The sequence below is a fragment of the Acinonyx jubatus genome, chromosome C1 (assembly GCF_027475565.1).
Source record: "Acinonyx jubatus isolate Ajub_Pintada_27869175 chromosome C1, VMU_Ajub_asm_v1.0, whole genome shotgun sequence".
Taxonomy (NCBI): Eukaryota; Metazoa; Chordata; class Mammalia; order Carnivora; family Felidae; genus Acinonyx; species Acinonyx jubatus.
In genome coordinates this window covers 31,694,111-31,712,618 of record NC_069381.1, presented here as the reverse complement: position 1 = coordinate 31,712,618, position 18,508 = coordinate 31,694,111, and the positions used below count along the sequence as shown (strand labels likewise).

The 18,508-nt window shown below is 43.0% G+C and overlaps 1 long non-coding RNA gene across 1 annotated transcript in view; it reads right to left on the bottom strand.

The window, feature by feature from the left end:
- The window catches only part of LOC128313497 (uncharacterized), a 30,058-nt gene extending 11,961 nt beyond the window's left edge, over positions 1-18,097 (bottom strand). Inside the window, exon 1 of the long non-coding RNA XR_008294301.1 lies at positions 14,284-18,097. This is a non-coding gene — a long non-coding RNA (uncharacterized LOC128313497). The remainder of the gene's footprint in view (positions 1-14,283) is intronic.
- Positions 18,098-18,508: the final 411 nt, after the last annotated feature.

The following is an 18,508-nucleotide window of genomic DNA, read 5'->3' as shown; positions in this document are numbered from 1 at the left end:
AAACTATAAAAAGACCCACCCAGTAGTAAGCAAAAAACACAAAAAAATACACATCCTTGTGGCATTTCTAAATTACAAAATCAAAACAGAATTCTCAATGTTTCTGGATTGCTTCAAACCTAAAATTCTACATCAGCCAAACTATCAAGTATGAAAACAAATCCAAGATGTTTTCTGATAAGGAAGAACAAAGAAAATTTACTATTATTCATTCACCCCTTCTGAAGAAATAATTATGTACTATAGGAAAACCAAAATAGAATTCAAAAAGGAGAATGTCATGGATTTTTAAATGTTTTATTTTTATTTTTTTATTTTTTATTTTTTGCATTTTAAAATGTTTTAAAGAAAAGAAACCAGTAAATGTTTAAGAGTCTAAATAATGAATGAAAATGCATCTATAAAACTTTAATTTTAAAGAAATGATTTATTTTAAAAATATGGAAATAAAATAATAACACTTGGAACCAAAGTTTCAACAAAATATGAAACATAGGAAGAGGTCTAAGATACTTGAAAGAAAAAGTGCTTGAATAAGTTTATTAAAAATTTAGAGGGGTGCTGGATGGCTTAGTCAGTTGGACATTCGACTCTTGGTTTCCGCTGGGGTGATGATCTCACAGTTCTGGGTTCAGGCCCTATGTTGGACTCTGTGCTGACAGTGCAGAGTCTGCTGGGGGTTCTCTCTCTCTCTCTCTCTCTCTCTCTCTCTCTCTCTCTCTCAAAACAAATGAACTTAAAAAAATAGAGCATTACAAAAATAGAAATAATACACATAACTTGCCAAAAAATACAGAAAAATAAAAATAAAGAAAACTTGATCAATTGAACAGCAGGTGGGGAGACATCCAAACATACCAAAATCACAATAATTGTGAATGGGTTAAACTCTCTTATTAAATGACAGAGACTTTCAGAATGGGTGAAAGAAATCTCAACAACATATACACATGTCCACACATAATACAATTATTTTGAAGAGTTGCATTTAAAACAATGTACTACAAAAAGGAAGAAAAATAGAAGAATGGAAAAATGAATATATGCTAACAAAACAAAACAAAACGAAAGCATGAAAATATTAGTATAAGATTTAATAGAATTCAAAATAAAGCACCTATAAAAGGTACAACGTACCAAGGAATTATGACAATGAAATACATTTTATACTTAAACAACAAAGTATCAAAATATAAAAGAAATAGAACTACAAAGACAAATTGTCAAACTTGTAATGACACTTCATTCATCTGTGCCTTTCAAAAGCTGATAGATCTGGTAAAGAAAAAGAAGTCAGTTTGATTTGAGATTTATATAAGAAGATTTACTGAACTGAGAATATACATTTACATGTTGTTTTTTAATATCTACGATACAAACAAAAATTGACCATCCATTAAAGTTGGCTTGAAGAAAAATCTTAATTCCAAAAAGTAGACATCATATAGGCTACATTTTCTGACTACAATGTTAAAAAAAAAAAAAACTAGAATCAAAGATAAAAGAGTAGCAAAACAATGTAACAAATACTCAGCAACCTGAAATTTTAAACATTTAAAAAAATTTTTAACGTTTATTTTTTGAGAGAGAGAGAGAGAGAGAGAGAGAGACAGACAGAGTGTGAGCAGGGGAGGGGCAGAGAGAGAATGAGACACAGAATCCGAGGCAGACTCCAGGCTCTGAGCTGTCAGCACAGAGCCCACACAGAGCCCAACACCGGGCTCAAACTCACAAGCTGTGAGGTCATGACCTGAGCTGAAGTCAGACACTTAACTGACTGAGCCACCCATGTGCCCCTCAGCAACCTGAAATTTTAAAACGCTATTCTATATAACTCTCAGGTTAAAGACAAACTCAAAACTGAAATGATTATTTATAAATTAATGGCACTGAGAGCACCATATAATGAATTCAATTGTTAAGGCCAATGCAGTATTTACAGAAAAATGTATAGCCTGAACACATTTATTAGAAAACAGGAAAGAGAGTTGAATGCAAGCAATTGGGAATAGGAAAATTAGAGGGGGGGGACCTCTATAAAAATAAGGAATTAATAGAGATAAAAGCAGAAATTAATGAAATGAGAAACAAATGTTGACTTGGTAAATGAAACCAAATGCTGCTTCTTTAATTTATTTATTCCCCTGGATGGCTCAAGAAGAGGTAAAAAATGCTAACATACACAGAAGAAATTAGATCATCAAAGTATGCTTCTAAAAACAGCATCAGGCCCAAAATGGTTTTAACAGTGAGTTATAGCAAACCTTCAAGGAACCAATAACTTCTGCTATTTAAATAGCTACAAAGCAGAGAACAAAGACGGAAAACTTCCCCAATCCAGTCTGTTGGGCTAGCACTGGAGTGGGCATCTGTGGTTTTCTCCTCAGTGTTCATTCATCCTTCTAGTAACCACACCCTGATTACCCTCAGCGGGAGCCGTCTCCCTCTCCACCCTGGTCTGTGTCTCTACTTCCAGAGGAGGTGACGCCATCCCTCGTTCCAGGGCTGGGCACATAAACCTCGTTCAGCTTTCCTTTCTCCCGACCACTGTGAATGGTTCAGGAATGGGCATGTGATCCTGTTAAGAACAAATTTTTCAGTGGCTTCTGGGCTATAGATCCTGGAGCCACCATTTGCCTGCTGTGTGGAGCCCTAGACGAAAGCAGACACAAGGGAAAAGCAGAACCAGGACAGAGAGAGAGAACGAGCATTGATTACAGTATCTGAGCCCTGAATGGAGCCCTGCCTCCAGGTATGCCCTACCCCCACCCCGTACCCTCCAGCTCTCAGAACCACTGTTTAAAACAAGCTCAAGTTGAATTTTCTGTCATTTTCAATGGAAGCCACTAACCCCAACAGACCAAAACTGAACTGAGACAACACACACAAGGAAGTGGCCCAATCAAAATTACACTGATGCAAAACTCATAAATAAAATGGTAGCAAATTTAATCTAGCTATGTATTATAAGACCAATAAATCACGAGCAAATAGGTTTCATCCCAAGAATCAAACATAGATTCTAACATTACAAACCAATCTTTATTTTTAAATTCTCTATAGTGATACATTAAAGGAAGAAAACTAAATGGCCGTCTCTAACAAGATGATAAGAATTTGTAATCCGCTTCCTTAACCTGATAAAGGGTCCTGGTAGTGGTCAGTTTTATGTGTCTAATTGGTGAGGCCACAGTCCCCAGTTATGCAAACACTCATCTAGGCATTACTGTGACCATATTTTGTAGTATGATTCAAGTCCATAATCAGGTGACTCTAGTTAAGGGAGATTATCCTGGATAATCTGGGTGTGCCCTGATTCAACGACATGAAAGGCTTTAGGAGCAGAACTGAGACTTTGCAGAAGAAGAAATTCCACCTGTGGGCCACAGCTTCAGCTCTTGTCTGTGAGTTCCACCCACCCTTCCTGACAGCCTGCCAGTATGGATTTTGGACCTGCCTAGCCAGCCCCCACAATTGCAATAAAGCTGTTCATATATATTTCCTAGCAGTTCTGTTTCTCTGGTAGTGCCCTGACTGATACAGGTTTCTAACTGCAGAAAACATCATACATACCTGTGGACCACAGGAAACATTTCCTCTCAGGCAGGGACGAGACAAGATCCCCACTACTTCCAACGTTTTAAAAGGATGATGGGGACGCGCCTGGGTGGCTCAGTTGACTGAGCGTCCAACTTCGGCTCGGGTCATGATCTCAAAGTTCATGGGTTCAAGCCCCACATAGGGCTCTCTGCTGTCAGCGCAGAACCTGCTTCAGATCCTCTGTCTCCCTCTCTCTCTGCCCCTCCCCCTCTCAAGCATGTTCTCTCTTTCTCAAAAGTAAATAAACATTTAAAAACAACAAAAGGATGATAGGGGAGGGTCTTACCAGGAAGATGCAGTAGGCAGAAGAATGCCCCTTCCCCCTAAAGATGTGGGTGATGGGCACTGAGGAGGGCATCTGTTGGGATGAGCACTGGATGTTGTATGGAAACCAATCTGACGATAAATTATATATATATATGTGTGTATACACATATATATATATATATACACACATATATATACACACACACATATATATGACATATATATCATATATAAAAGATATATAAAAGATCTTTTATATATATATATGATATATATGATATATATATGATATATATCATATATATGGTATATATATATATATATATAAAAGATGTTCAGGTCCTACTTCCAGAACCTGTGAATATGTTAGGTTATAGGGCAAAAGGGACTTAGCTGGGATGAGCTGGGATGATTAAATTCAGGATCTTGAGGGAGGAGATGATTCTGGATTTTCCATGTGGGTCCAATGTAATCATAAGGATCCTTATGAGGGGGGTAAAAAAAAAAAAAAAAAAAAAAAAGAGGCAGGCGTTTCGGAGTCGGAAGAGAGGTGAGAGACGCAGCTGTGGGCCAGGGAACATGGGCGGCCTCTGGAAACTGGAAAAGGAAAGAAAATGGATTCTTCCCTAGTGCCTGCAGAGGGAATGAAGCCCTGCCAGCCCATTTTGGAATTCTGATCTGCAGAATGATAAGATAATAAATCTGTGTTGTTTTAAGCCACTAAGTTTGTGGTCATTTGTTACAGTCACAATAGGAAGCACATACAGCAGGTGATATTTGAATAAGAACCTGAGGGAAGAGAAGATATAAGATAAGCATCTATCTGGGAGAATTGAGTTTTAGATAGAGGGGAAAGCCAGAGCAAAGGCCCTGTGGTAGGAATGCGAGAGTAAGAGCAAAAGGCCAGGGTGTGTTGAACAGCAGGAGCCAGAGGGAGGGGACCAGAAGGTGGGGTCCGGGAGGAGTGGTGGGGCACGATTGTAAGGATTCGATTTTTTAGGCCTTCTGAGCACATAGAGCAGAGGGGTCCACAATTCAACTTACACTTTGTTAAGGGCCACTCTGTCTCTTGTAGGTGTCTACCCGCTTCATCCTGAAGAACTCTGCACTTGCCCGGCCCCTTCCAAGTTTCCAGCAACGCATTCGTGCGGTCATTCACTTTATAAAACTTGCAAAAGCATGATACTATAACCACAATTGGTTAGGACCAGCTGATCTCTTTCTTGATTTTTCTACCATATCAGCTCTCAGTGCTGGAATGGCCACAGGCATTTTTGGGGTCCAGCTGGGGAAAATTGAGCTGGGGTACTTCCAGTGTGAGTTCAGTTTGAGTTCAGGGATATATTCGTGTGGTTCACAGTTCTTCCTATGTTTTTAGAAGTTATTGCCGGCTGTCCTGGAGCACGAATGGCTTTTAGGAACCCGCCTACCACCCACCGTGTCGCTGCCCGGGACTGTGATGTGAGAGCTTTACCCGAGTGCTGTCAACTCACAGAATTCTTAAAAAATTAGTCACTTCACAAGAAAACTTGAAAGGCCCAGAAATCTTGCAGTTCACATATGAAAGAAACTTGACACAGCTTTCCCAAACTTGACAGTTCTAAAAATTTACCGTAACCAGTTGGGTAAATGGAGGAAGCTTTTTTAAACCATTAATTAAAAAGAAGGCAATCAAGTGCAATAAAGAACACTTCTGTACTCTTTCTATGAAATGACTTTGTCATGGGAAAAGGTATGACAAAGAATATGAAGCCAAAAAATACAAGGGAGAAAGTAACGTAGAGGGGTGCCTGCGTGGCTCAGTCAGTTGAGCGACAGACGTCGGCTCAGGTCATGATCTCACAGCTTGTGAGTTCGAGCCCCGTGTCAGGCTCTGTGCTGACAGCTCAGAGCCTGGAGCCTGCTTCGGATTCTGCGTCTCCCTCTCTCTCTGCCCCTCCCCCGCTCATTCTCTGTCTCTCTCTCTCTCTCTCTCAGTCAAAAATAAATAAAACATTAAAAAAAAAAAAAAAAAACTACTTCAGGGGCACCTGAGTGGCTCAGCCTAAGTGTCCGACTTCGGCTCAGGTCATGATCTTGCAGTTTGTGAATTCGAGCCCTGTGTCAGTCTCTGTGCTGACAGCTCAGAGCCTGGAACCTGCATCAGAGTCCGTGTCTCCCTCTCTCTCTGCCCCTCCCCCCACTCATACTCTTTCTCTCAAAAATAAATAAACATTAAAAAAAGAAAAAAAGAAAAGAAAGTAATGTAGAGGTAGGCCAGGCAATCAATTGATAAAAGAGATTGTTATTTTCCCGATCGATGTCATCCGTTTGTGGTATTTATTGGCCTGTTACAACTCTGTGTTTTGCCGTGATTTGTGTTTTCATCTAAATATTTACTTTCATTCCTAACTTAGTATTTCTCGTCTTTTAATTTCTTCCTAATGAGGGCTCCGCAAATTGCATACGCTTCAGGCCCCACGAGACCTGGATCTCCCAGGGATGAATGGACAATGGGGGCTACAGTGAGCTAGTCCTTGGCATCTTTGCCTCAGACTCATTTTTCCATGTCCCCCCTGCCCTGGTCTCTGGCGGGGGAGTGACCCTGCAGGCCATGTCCAGGGATCCTGCGTCAGCTGCCTTCTGGCAAGACCCTGTCAATGAGAAGGCCCGGTGGGAGACAAGAGGCCTGGAAGGAGGGAGAAGCCAGTCCTTCCCACATCACTAACCACCCCTCTGTGCTCCTAGCTCCAGCCCAACAGGCCTATGTTGCTCACAACTTCTTTCAAAGTAACTCTGGCCCCTGGGTGAAGGTAACGCCACCTTTGCCTGTCATGCATACGATCTACAGGTGGTCACAGCTTCTTGCTGTTGGCAATATGGGGGCTGACTCCCAGTGTCCTAGTTGCCTTCTCAGCTGTCACTGTGTAGCCGGTGTCAGTATTACCTTCCCTCGTGGACCGCTCTCTGTTGTCATGGGCAGATCCTGCCTGAAAGAAGGAGGTAAGGACAGAAACGCGGAGGCCTGTTGGGTAGGGGGCTCGTGGAAGCGCCCAGTGGAGGAATGAAGGTGACTTGCTCCAGAGTCATAGTTTTAGACGTAATGAAAAGTGATGGAGACGCGGGTGAGTTTTGCTTGGAGACAGATTGGGCGAAGTGAGGGAAGAAGAGAAGTTGAAGATTAGTGTGGGCTGTGGGACCTTAGCACCTGGAAGAACAGGCCATGGCTGCGGGAGGAGGTGCACCCTGAGGGGATGGGAGGAGGCGAGGAGTCTGGGGGATGTGTTAAGTTTGAGACGCCCATTAAACACCCAAGCAAATTTATCAAGGTGGCGATTGACGATTGGCGATATGAGGCCTCTCAGGAAAGAGATCCAGGCTGCAGACATAAATTTGGGAATCATGAGTATATAGGTAAAAAAAAAAAAAAAAAAAAAAAAAAAAAAAAAAGCTGAGAAACTCATCAACATACCAGCCAGAGAATATAGATAAAGAAGGGCCTTGAACTAAACCCTGGAGCACTCCAATGTTTACACAAGAGATGAGGGGCTAGCCCAGGAGTCCAAGATGACTGTCAGAAACCGGGAGAGTGGTGTCCTGGGAGTCAGGTGAAGACAGTGTGCCTAAGAGAAGGGTCATATGTGTTGAATTTGGCTGACAGGTCAAGTTCAATGAGGCCTGAGATTGACCATTGCATTTTGCAATATGGATGTCATTGGTGACACTCACAAGAGCGATTTCAGCAGAACGTTGAGGACAGAAAAACTTGGGAGATCATAAACATGAACAATTTTTTTTTTTTTTTTTTAGTTTTGCTGTGAAGTGAAGAAGAGAAACAGTATAACAGCTGGAAGTAAAAGTGAGGTCAAGAGAGGAATACAAATATATACATATATATATTTATATATACTTATCTATGCATACATACATACACACACATGCGCGCATACATAACAACTTTCCATTATGGTATGACATACGTAGAGAGGACTGCACAAATCATGAGCTTCAAGTCGGTAGGTTTTCACAAGTTCATGTATCCATGTAAATCCTACCTAGATCAGGAAAGAGAGTACTACCAGCACCCCAGAAGGTCCCTCATGCCCAGTCATTATCCAGTTCTTCCTCCCCAAGGTAGCCACTATTCTAACCATAAATTAATTCCGTTGTTTTTGAAACTTGTGTGGTAGAATCATACAATGCGACTTCTTTTGCTCAACATTATTTGTGAGATGTTGAATATAGCAATAGCCCATTCATTTTCATCACCACATAGCATGCCCTTTATGACTATTCCACAAATTCTGCATCCATTCTATTCTTACGGATGGGCACTTAGATTGTTTACTGTCTGTGGATTATACTTAATGTTACCTGAACATGCTTGCATGTATCTTTTGGTACACAAGCATATGCCTTTGTGTTTGGTATATACGGTAGGTGTGGGATAGCTGGATAAGAGGGTAAGCGTATATTCAGCTTTAGTAGATATTACCAAGTAGTTTTTCAAAGTGCTTATACCAATCTACACTCCCACCAGCACGGCAATCAGTTGTTCTGCAATCCTTATCAATACCTGGTACTCTCCTAGGTCTTTTTAATTTCAGCCGATCTGAGGCAGGTGTCATGGTGCCCCACCAAGCTTTTCATTTCCATTCTCTTGGTGACTGATAAGGTTGAGCACACTTTCATACAGTCAATGCCCATTTGGATACTTGCTTTTATGAAGTCGCTGTTCAAGTCTTTTGAGGAAATATGAGAAGGTGTTAAATGAGAGAGTAGGAGAGCAAATGACCTAGGATACTTGCCTTCACCTACAATACCAAGAGTCCACTTGAGCTTCATGGCCATGAATTTAACATGAGATTGGTCAGCATGTCATGTTTTCCCTCAGACCCAGGAGCATATGGAGAATGGGGCCTAGTGAGGGTTGAGAGCTTCCCTGATGAGTGAGGAACAAGGAAGTTGAGGGGGTTAGGGTGATGAACCAAGGGCTCTGGACCGGGCAGGGTACAGAGTAAGGATAGTGAAACTATAGAAGCACCAACAGATTGTAGGTCCTGGTGGGCTAAAGAATTGTTGGAGTAGAAGAACAGAATGAATGAGCTGGAAAGGTTACCAGTGGTGCTCAGAGAGGTGAATTGCTTAAACTGGGCTATGGGGATGTCAGAGTTATTGGTCATGATTCGGTCTGTGGCAGGAGCATGGCCATGAGTGGATGAGAAACCAGATCTTAATAGAAATCAAGTAACTGAGAGACCAGGGTATAGGGAAAATGACCTATTTGAATGTGGACATCACCAAGAATTATGATGGGATTATTGTTAGAGAGAAGTTATTCTAATTCATCAGTATTAGCAAAAAAATAAAAAATAAATAAATGAATACATAGAGCAAAGGGCCCAATTACTATAGAGAAACAGACCTGTTTATACATGGAAAGTTACTATGTAGGTCAGAAGGTAATTTCAAATTAGTGCAGAAAGGATAGGTCATGCCGTAAATAGTGTCAGGACAACTGTCTATTCCCAGGGAAAATAACATCATTTTACCCCTGCCTCACACCATCTATAAGTGTAACTTTCAAATGGACTAAAAGACTAAACATTCAAAACTAGAAGAAAATAAAGGAGAATATTCTTATAATATTGGGATAGAGGTTTACCTAAAGTAAGATCTGAGATCCCAAGCAATGATAATAGTTAATCTTTATTGTGTGATGCCCTGCAGTGGTTACCAATCTAAGACCTTTTCATGTGTATTAATCCATTTAATCTTCACAACAACCCTATGCAGAGGTACTCAAGGCCTCATTTTACATATGAAAACTGAGGCACAGAAAGGTTAGGTAATTTGCCTAAGTCACACAGCTAAGACAACTCCAGACCGGAATATAAATAATTGACACATTAAACTCCTGTATGACAAAAAAGAAGTAAATAAAGTTTAAAGAAAAAGGACAACCGGGAGCAAATATATTACTAACTATGTACTTTCTCTTTTCAACAGCTTTATCGAGGTATGATTGACATACAATAAACGGCACATATTTAAAGTGTACAATTTGATGAGTTTTGACATAAGTATACACCTGTGAAACCATCACCACAATCAAGAATGAACATATCCATCACCCCCAAAAGTTATTTATAACTTTCAAACTGATTATTTCCATATCATACATACACAAGGAGTTCCTACAAATCAGTTAAGACAAAAACATACAACCCCATAAAAACGGGCAAAAGGTAAAACTAGGAATTCAAAGTGCAAAACATACAAATAGCTAATAATCACATGAAAATATGCACAGCCTCAGGGCACAGCCTGGATCAGTCGGTTAAGCGTTGGACTTTGACTCAGGTCATGATCCCACAGTTGGTGAGTTTGAGCCCCGCATAGGGCTCTCTGCTGTCAGCACAGAGCCCGCTTCTGATCCTCTGTCCCTCTCTCCCTGTCCCTCCCCCACATGCGTTCACACATGCATTCTCTCTCTCAAAAATAAATGAACATTAAAAAAGAAGACAATATGCCAAGCCTCAGTAATAATGCAGGAAATGCAAATGTAAATGATGAGATAGCATTTTAGCCTGAGTGGTGAAAATTGGCAAGGTTGATTCGCTATCCAGAATTGGTGAGGGTGTGGACACATGGGCTCTCTCATAGAGTGTGGTGACAATATGAATTTGCATACATCTTTTTGGAATAGGATAGATATTCTCTACATCTAAAATACATATAACTTCTTTTCTAACAGCTCAAATTTCTAGAAATCCATCCCTCAGCAATACTCACACATATGTGCCTATGTATAATGCAGCATTTTAAATAAGGAAACACTGAAATATGAGGGGAGGGGGAATCCCTAAATGGCCACTAATGATTAACTCGTGTTGAAAATAGTAGAACTGCACTCTGGAATATTACATAGCTATTAAAAAGAATGAGTGAGACTTCTGGGTACCAACAAGAAAAGGCAGAACCTTATTTCTACTTTTAAAATGTGTGCGTGCATGACTTTTACCTTGTACTGTATGTACTTTCAAATCATTTCAATTCTTAACTAGTTTAAAAATACAAAAAAAAGGAAAGAAAGAAGAAAGTGGTGCATCCTTATAAAAAAACAAATTCATGCAGTACGGAACATCCTCCCCACGTTTCTTAATTCATGAAATGTGCCAAGTGCGAACTATGCAGAGATGAACAAAACATCCCCACTGTCCGCACGGAGCTTACTTTCTACAGAAGAAGGAAGAACAGTTAAAAGGGGATACCGAATTTATATTGGAGAGGGAGAAAAGGCTCTCTGGGAACTGAGAGTTGGCTGGAAGCCTGAAGGATAGATTAGGAGCTCTCCAGGCGATAAGAGAGGGAGAAGAGTGACCAGGAAAAGACGCAGGGGTGGGGATATGATGTGCTTCGTGTGCAGGTGCACTGGAAACCGGAAACAGCACAGGAGAGAGAAGAGGCTCTGCATTTTCGAACTGTTAGCCTCAGGACTGCATGATTTGTGTTCAGGAAAACCCGCCCTTTTTAGGTACACAGTTTGACAGATTTTCACAAACACGTCCAGCCGTGTAACCACCCCCTGGCCGTCGAGTCATAGCACACCTCCATCACCCCACACAGTTCCCTTGTGCCCCTTTGGACTCGACTCCTTCCCCTCCTGCCAGCCCCTGGCAACCACTGATCTGCTTTCTGTCACTATAGCCTTGCCTTTTCCACGTTATCATAATGGAATCATGCCATAGATAGCCTTCTACACATAATGCTGTTGACATTCATCCATGAAGTTCTGCGTATCAGCAGTTCATTCTGTTTTATTACTGATTGTATGGATGTGCCACAGTTAGTTTATTCGATCACTAATTGGTGAACATTTGGGTTTGGGTTTTTTTTTTTTCTTTTTCTGGCTGTTATGAATAAAGTTTCTGGGAATATTCGTGTACAGGTCTGCGTGAAGGTATCTTTTTATTTCTCTAGGGTAGATCCCTGCGAGTGGAATTGCTGGATGCATAGCAATGTCTGCACTTCCTAAGAAACTGCCAAACTCTTTTCCAAAGCGTCTGTAACATTTTGCATTCCCACCAGCAATGAGTGTGAATTCCAGCTGTTCTCATTCTTGCCAGAAGTTGATACTATCAGTTTTTCAAAATTATTATTGTTTTAGCCATTCCGGTAGGTGTGTGGTAATGTCTCATTGTGGTTTTTTGTGCATTTCCCTAATGGTTGACATTGTTGGACATATTTTCATATGCTTATTCGACATCTGTATCTCTTCTCTGTTGAAGTGAGCCTCAGAACTTTTAATTCACATTCTATTCTTTGTGAAAGTCCAAAATATTAAATAAATAAATATTAAATATTAAAATTGGGGGGCTTCAGCAGTTCCACTGCTCCTCCTGTGTCCCAAGCCCTGACCTTTAAGAGGGCTCCTCAGAGCAATGATTCAATCCAGACTATGTTCTTGCTAGCTAGTCTCCAAAGATGGCTCCCAAAGGAACCATGCCTTCCGGTAGCCAGGTCCTTGTGTACTCCCCTACCACGCCAAATCTGGGCCATCCCTGTCACCAATGAAATGCAACAACAGTGCCTTCTAACCTCTGTGGCTAGATCAGAAGAAGCCACGAAGCCCCCACCTCAGCCTGGGAGAAGCCAGCTGCCATGTAAAATGGCTAGATACGCTCAAACCCCTAGCTATGAGAAAGCCCCCTCTAGCCACGTAGAGAGGGCGAGAGCATGGAGAGAGATGCCTGGCCAGCCACCAGCTATTCTAGCCATTCCAATCCAGGCACCAGACACGTGAGTAGAGGAAGCCATTTTAGACGTCCCATCCAGGCAAGCCTTTGGATGATTCCAGCCACAGCTGCCCTCTGACTACAACCCTACCAGAGCCCCTGAGTTAGGACTACCTGCCCAAGTCAACCCTCAGAACCATGAAAGGTAATAATAGCCTGCTGTTTTAAGACACTAAGTACTGAAGTGGTTTGTTACACAGGCTTAGCTAACTGGAACATGAATGATGCCCAGATGTGGGGTCTGAGACAGGTGGTGGGGTCATCCCCAAGTAGAGGAATGAGAGAGAGAGAGCTGCTGGTTGTTGTCACGTTTCTTCCTTTTTCTTCTACATTCTCGTTCCCTGGATGTCATCTTATATCCTTACGCTGTCAGTGCCAGAAACGTGGGTGGCTACAAGAAAACGGAGACTGAGCAAGAAACAGGAACTGGGAAAGTCGGAGCAGATGCCAGGCCCAGGAACGAGCCCAACTCCAACGAAATAATAAGAACAGTGATTCCTTACAGTCCTTTACAGTTTCTAAAGCACCCTACAATGTGTTATCTTATTTGACCCTCACGCCAGCTAGGTGAGGGGGGCACTGTTACTCCCATTTCACTGGAAGAAGAAACAGAAGCTCAGAAAGGGTAAGCGTGGTAGAGTACAGCCCCACTGCATCCACACGGGGAGTTTTTGTTGGGGCGAGAAAGAGAACTGGGACGAATTCAGAACTGGCTTGGAATGAGGAATAGGGGCAGTAAATCATTCAGTGTAAGAAGCTGGTAAAGGCAAAGTCAAGGCTTAATTATTTACTGAGACACTAGACTAAGTTCTTGACACGGCTCATCTCATATACCCTTTCTGATGGGAAATAAAATCACCATTCTCATTCACTCAGAGCCATTGCTCCCAACACTCAGCCATTCTAACCCATCTTGTTTCTACAATATCATGGCCAATTCCCAACACACGGTTCCGTGGCTGGAACCTTGTGCCTGGATGATGAGCACAGGGTCCTCAGGGGCCTTCTTACCCATCCTGTGCACACTGGTGTCCTCACTGCCCTTGAGCCCATGGTGGGCATGCCCTTTTTGTGCTTAGAAACCACCAGGGGCTTCCAGTAGAACAGGTTCTTCATTAATCTATCCATTGTCCTGGCCCAAGCAAGGCTTAGGTCCACATCTGTTCCTAAGTGTAGGGATTCATTTATTCATATATTCAAAAAAATATTTTCAAATGCCTACTATGTGCCAAGCACTGCGTTAGGGAGGAGTGCATAGTGTACAATAAGATACCTTCCTTGACTGCAAGGAGACTGTAATCTAGCCGGGTAAATAGACAAGTTCCCTGAAGGTACCAAACAGACTTGTAGAGAGCCATGGAATATACTGAAGAAGGAGTGACCTGACTTAAGAGTGAGGGGAAGAAGTAGGTGAATGAAAAAGGGAAAAATTGAGCGAAAGCAGCGTAAGCAAAGGCCCCGAGGCAGAAAGGAGCACTGTATATGAAAGGAGAGGAGAAGAACTCCAAATGGGGCTTTAAAAGCAGACTAGATCATGTAGGATTTTGTAGGGTTTGTGAGGGATTCCAGTTTTGAAGTGGGCATAGGACATGTTGGAGCGGAGATGGCGATAAACGCGTTTTTTAATTAGTAGTTTGACCTGTCTGCTGATTCCACTGGGACGTAGGGCCTCATCTCAAATAACCGGTTCCTAGATTTGGTCTCCCAATATGGAGCTTTTGCAACAACTTCCTGCAGATCTGTCTTGCACCCATCTCTCTGGCACTGGTGGAGGCCTGGTGGAACAGAGATAATTCATTGTCTACCCAACATCCACCTCCTCGTTCCTAAAAGAAGTCTGGTTGTGTGCAGGGGTCCTCCTTCCTCTTTGGGACATATGTTTCAGAGAAGCAGACCCAGCCCCAGGGAAGACTCTTGGCTGACACAAGTTAGTATTGGTCAATGATCAGGAGAGGCAAAGGCAAGTAAGGAGGAGCCCAATGGGAGGCTTGGGGGAAAGGTTTCTCACTCAAGAACACCCAGAGGAGAGGGTCTTTTCTTTTACTGGACACTGTGGTGTCTGGATAGGGTGACTGACTCTGGGGCAGCCCTTTTGTGACCCCGAGGGAAGCCATTCTGAGGACAAAATCAATACACTCAGTGTAGCAGCAAAAGACAGAAAGAACCTGGGTCCTTGATGGCATCATTGAGCCACAGCATGGGAGCTTATCTTCCCTTTCTGGAGGGAGCTCCTATTATGTGAGATAATGCATGTTTTTTTTTTTTTTTTCACCATTTCAGGCTGCCAAGTTTGAGGTCTTCTGTTACTTCTGGTCCCAGGCAGCCCCTGCTCACAGCCTGTGCCACTGAGGCTGACCTCTGTCTATATCCACCTGTGCAGACCTCAGACTCTGAGAGCCTCTACTTTACCTTTACCTACCGGGACACTCACCTTGTTCATGATCCAGGTGTGGCACCATAGGCCTCCTTCCCTGTAGCCCCCAGAAATCCGGTTTTAGACCTCTTAGCATGTCTTGGACCTTGGATCCCTCAAATATAACTTGTACCTTTTTGCACTGCATCCATGCCCTGATAGCAGAGGATAAACACGGTCTTCTCAAGTCCTGGGTGTTCTCTAGCTGAGCCTTCCTTTGGTGCCCTGGCGTATTCAGCAAGCGATCAGACAGAAGGCTGCTCCACCCACTGAGCTTGGCAAGTTCGTGATCAGGAAAGTGAGTCAAGGTCACACAGAGGTTGGGAAGATCAGGAGGCAATGTGGCGAGGAGGATTGCAAGGTGATGGTTTCAAACCAACAGCTCTGGAGGCAAGTCATGGAGGAAGCGAATGGGTAGAGCACTGTCTGGGTTTTAAAAATGGAACACGGTATGGCAGATCTGCCGGGCTGAAGGAGCTGGGCAGGGCTGGGCACCCCCTTTAAGTACCTAGCATCCCCATCCCCTCTCCCGTCAGTCCCTACCCAATGCCTTGTGTCAATTTCAAAGTTCCCCTTCAGTAAACTTCCTGGACTCTCTCTAGTTATAGTGGTTCAGACGTTGACTCCGGGTCAACTCAACATCCAGACCACCTACTCCCGCACAAGGTGTTCGAAATGCCATGATGAGTAGTCAACAGCCCCAGCCTCCTAGGGGCTCATTGTCATCAAAATCGTTTGCTCTCCTCGCACCAAATGTTGTGGAATCTATCCCCATGTCCAATCCCTAATGCCAGGGCATTTATCCTTTTCCCTCTGCATTCTCTTCTCCTTATGATTCTGCTGAATAATCACCTCTGCCAGGAAGTTTTCCCTGACTCTCACTGTTGGGCACAACTTATGCCATCCCAACAACCCTTGGAAATTTCCTATTGAACTCTGTCCAGATGGGATTAACACAGCACGTATCCTTTCAGCTTTCAGAGGGTGTGTGTGTGTGTGTGTGTGTGTGTGTGTGTGTGTGTGTTTTGTTCATTCTAGCCAAGCGCCGCATCCCCCAGTGCATTGTCATCTGAATGCATTTGGAAGGCAGCCTGAACCGAGGCCCTCCTGCCCTTCACTCTCCCTTAAGCCCAGCCCTGCTTTTCTAGATGTGTCCCCTCAATGTTCTGCCAAGACCTCAGACTCATCACACCCAAAACTGTCCTTCCCAAACTACTTTCCCTCCTAGTCTCCTATTCTTGGTTGGAGCTACATCAGCTACCCAGACATCCCAAGTTCAGCCCCTCCCTGACCCACTCTCCAACGGACGCACACACAAAAAACTCTTGGACTTCCCAGCTCCACGAGATCTTCACCCTGTAAACAGCTCACTGGGTCATATAACACAAAGCCCACACTCCTGCAAAGCTCATGCATGGTCAGCCATGCAAAAATAAAATCAGAAGCACACAGAGAGCTATGCAGAAACTTACCATCCTGCACAGCCACAGCAAGTCATGTATAATGATAAATACATGTACACGCTCACACATACACAGTCTTAGGCGACAAGCTCTTCCCCAGGAACATTCTGGGGAAATGAAACATGGTAAAGTCCAATCATCTTGAACCCAGACCCAGGCCCTGAACCCATAAATCCAACTGGGGGAGGAGGGCAGGCGTTGCCTTTCCCCCGTTCCTGACAGCCCATGATTTGTGCCTGCTCTGTGGACCCTGGTGCCATAATTCACCCACAGCACCCACGAGATGACTGTCCGGCCTGGCATTTTGCCTGCCTTAAGCTCCAGGCTGCCTGTGCCTGTCCTCCTGGCCCCAGATCCAAGCTGTGTCAATAAGCTGGGGATGAGAGTGGCGGATAGAGATCACATAAGCCTCTGTCTCCCAGGAAAGAGACCACAAGCTGTATCTACCACTCCCAACATCTTCCAGGATCCCCTACTTGGCCAGGAACTTCAGGACAAACTCCTCTCTGTGCCCAGACCCAGACCTCAGTCAAAATCCAAGCTGCCTTAAACAAATTGGCAAAGAGGATGCCAGCAGCCAGAATGTGGGTGTAAGCACCGATGGTGAGAATCCAGGCTTCTTGCTGCACAGGCAACCTGGGAGCTACTGCTCTCATCACCCTGTCCTCCCTTTTTCCCACCTCCAAACACACACACAGACTGCCCTAGCTTTGGGGCTGCCATCCAGAGGACAGGATGACGCTCACTGCTAGGGCAGTGGCAGTGTGGATGAAGAAGATGGGATGAATTACTTCTATATTAATGTGGTAGTGTGGAGAGTCTGGGTGAGCGGCCGGAGTGGGTGACGGCAGGGAGGTAACAGGAGAGTAGGCTGACAAAGATCCCAAGTTACATGGCAATTTACTATTAACTCCAAAACAAGAAGGTCAGATTTTCTTCTTAATTGCTGAGAGCTAAGAGCAAGGCTGCACATGTAGAGCTTTCCGGAAAGGGCTCCAATAATAATGCGGGTCTGCCTCAACCCTGTAACATCCTGCCTCTGCCCATTAAGGGCGAGCGGGACCACAGTGAAGAGAGATTCCACAGGGATTCACTGCTAGCAGACTGGGGAATCTTGTCTGAACTGTTCTTTTGACCTATTGGCATCCCTTTCTGTCTTGGAACCTTGTTTATTTACCCTTTTCCCCTCTCTAGTCCTCACTGGGGGAAAGATCGAATAATCAAATTTGTTGTTGAGATAATTGACCAACCGTTTGGAAAACAATAAAGCTGGAGCCTTTACACAGAAATACATTCAAAAGGGTAAAAACATAAAGTGTAAAAAGATGAAACCACACAAGTACTAAAGCAAAGTGTAAATATTGGTATTGTTTAAAGGAAAAGCAGTCTCTCTAAGCATGATATGAAACACAAAAGTTCTAAAGGAAAAGCTTGGCAGACTTGACCACATAAAAATCAAGTATTTATGAAAGACAAAAAATAAATAAGATGGAAGATCAAGATGAAGTAGAAAACCATAAGGAATATTATCTCTAATATGTAAAAGAGGTCCCACAAATAGAAAAAAAAAAGATAAATATTCCAGTAGAGAAATGGACAAAGAACGTGATCAGACAATTCAAAAATGACATGTGAACGCCCATTAAGAACTGAGTATATGTTCCAGTTCAATAGTGATCAAAGAAATGCAAAGAAAAAGAAGTATCAGTTGTCACCTATCAGGTGGACAAAAGTTTTTTTTTAACTGATAAGGGTGTCTGTCATTGGCAACAGTGTGAGGAAAGGGGCGCTCTCTTCCCAGCGTGTTCATGGATTAGAAGACTCACTAATTGTTAAGATGTCAATACTACCCAAAGCAATCTACAGAGTCAGTGTGATCCCTATCAAAATCCCAATGATCTTTTTTTTTTTGTAGAGAAATAGAAAAAGCCATCCTAAAATTCATGTGGAATCTCAAGAGACCCTGAATAGCCAAAACCATCTGGAAA